This window comes from Numenius arquata, chromosome 7 (assembly GCF_964106895.1).
Source record: "Numenius arquata chromosome 7, bNumArq3.hap1.1, whole genome shotgun sequence".
NCBI lineage: Eukaryota > Metazoa > Chordata > Aves > Charadriiformes > Scolopacidae > Numenius > Numenius arquata.
In genome coordinates this window covers 53,322,824-53,325,393 of record NC_133582.1, presented here as the reverse complement: position 1 = coordinate 53,325,393, position 2,570 = coordinate 53,322,824, and positions in this window count along the sequence as shown.

Genomic DNA, 2,570 nt, shown 5'->3' with positions numbered 1-2,570 from the left:
AAAAAAAAAAAAAAAAAAAAGAGACTGTTTCTATTTCAGATTGAATATTAAAATTAGTCTTACAATCAGCTGCCTGGCAGAAGTAAAGAGTGGGGAACCCAGGAGGAGGAAAGTTGCCTTTTCCCATTCTTCAGTTGCCGTTCCTCTTTTCACTTGCTTTCATCTACACACCACCTCTTTCGGCTACCATGGTATAGTTTGCCTTGGGCTCCGCCTCTCTAGATGTCAGTGGCCAAGCTTGTTTCAGAACTCCCCTTAATTGAGAACTTTCACTGAAAAAAATTCATCCTGTAATATGCTACTGTGAGAGTCCTAGGTGAGACAGTTAAGGTTGCCCAGCTATGTTTTCTTCAAAGGTTAAAAAGAGATGGTTATTCCTGGAAACTCTCATGGTGTGCTGAGGAGCAGGAAGGAATTCAGGCAGTGCTTGATGTTCTTTAGATACTGCTTCACAAATCATTACTGTAACTATTTGTCCTTACATAGTTTCAAAAGCCATTTACATTGTGACTCAGAACTTGTCATTGTAAAACAGTTACTGTTAAAGCACCGAGGGGGCTAAACTGATGCTAAATAACCTTTTTTATGGGTAATGGCTTTGTCTTGTCAAGATTCAGCACAGAATTCAGTCACCATCTCTTTGTGGCTGTAGGAAAAATCTGATATCCCTGTTAGTGTGGGGTTTTCCTTGCACCAGGTAATGAAATTTCGGAGTTTAGCCAGCTTCTCTTGCCTGTTCTCAGACAAATTACCCCAATTTGTCATATGTGCAAGTCTTCTGCAGAGTTCATGGCTTATTTCTTTGGGGCCTATAACAGGAATATTTATATACCTATAGGGTTCTGAAATCCTTGCTTTTTGGTGTTTTTTTTAACCTGGTAGCTTGAGAAATACACAGGCTAAACAAGATTCCAAAGCAGCACGTGTTATCCTGCCCGCGTCTTCACTACGGAGTGCTTTGCTTTCTAAAGAGTCTTAAAACTTCTATTCTACAGTTTGCGTTTTGTTGTCTGAAACTTTGCGGTTTCTATACTTTGTTTCAAGTGTGGATATCCAGTTTATATGAAGTTGCTGATTTGAAGCGATACAGGTTAAACAGTTGATTTAAATTATCAGTATTGTAAGTGATAGATATAGAGATTTTTGTTGAAAGGTTGATTCTCCTTAATTTGTAACCCTTAAAATATAGATTTGCGACTAGATGCAGCTTTTACATTGTATTTGGTTCTTCCTTCTGACTATCCATAAAAGTGCACTGTATTCACATTTAAATAACTTTACGGCTTGTTAGACAATTATTTAGATTTCTAATTTTTTTCATTATGACGGTAGAAACGCTGACTGGTATTTGTTTCCCTGTTTTTTTTCCCTCCTCACTTTGTGTCAAACTGCATTTTGATAGTAATGAAATGCAACACTTTAAAGTTACAAGTTATGTAAAATTATACTGAATGTGCTGCATACATATGCAAAAAGTTAACAAATGTTATTAATTTAAAATTAACTGATTAAATAAATGAGATATCTTCTGTAGTTAGTGAGTTGTGCGGAGGTTTCTGGTCATTGTCCTTTCTTATACCAAAACAAATAGGTTGCAGGTTGTCATTTCGAGATTACTCTGTGTTGATGCTGCTGACCTCAAAAAAACCCCAGTTGTGCTTACTCCAATACTACTACTCACCCCAGCTGAAGAAAATAATCTTGATTTAAACATAACCAGGTAGTGCTTGGTTATGCAAAATTCAAATCATGATCAGTTATGGGGCATCATCCTCTCACAGCCTGGTTCTCACTTTGTTAGGAAAGGCTAAAACTCCTAATTTGTTCATTAGTATTGAATTAATTGCAAATTAATTAAAGAGCAATTGCTGTTAAACGGAATAAAACAAATATTCTTAGTACCTGCAAAAAAAGCTCTCAGCATTGCAAGTGAATTTTACCAGTTCAGCACAAACGGATTCTACGTGCTTCATGGTAATTCTTCTAGATTTATGGTCTGGTTCTCTTTAAACTGCTTGACAGTTTCTTAACAATGCGTTATGGTACATTTGGGGCTCAACATGTGTTGCCATAATTTCAAATGTAACCAGAAGTACATTTATCCTTTAACTGCAAATTGTTATTTATCTTATTTACTCACCTAAATGAGGCTCTTGAACTTTTCCAACCTACAAAATATTTATAGACCTTTAAGATCATTCAGTCCAACCGTAAACCTAACACTGAAGCCCACCACTGAACCATGTCCCTAACTGCCATGTCTACACATCTTTTAAATACCTCCAGGGATGGTGACTCAACCACTTCCTTGGGCAGCCTCTTCAAATGCACCTTTCAGTGAAGCAATTTTTCCTAATATTCAATCTAAACCTCCCCTCATGCAACTTGAGGCTGTTTCCTCTCGTCAGTTCTTCCTTGGGAGAAGAGGCTGACCCCTACCTCGCTATACCCTCCTTTCAGGTAGTTGTAGTGAGTGATAAGGTGTCCCCTGAGACTTCTTTTCTCCAGGCTGAACAACCCCAGTTCCCTCAGCTGCTCTTCACGGGGCTTGTTCTCTAGACCCCTCATCA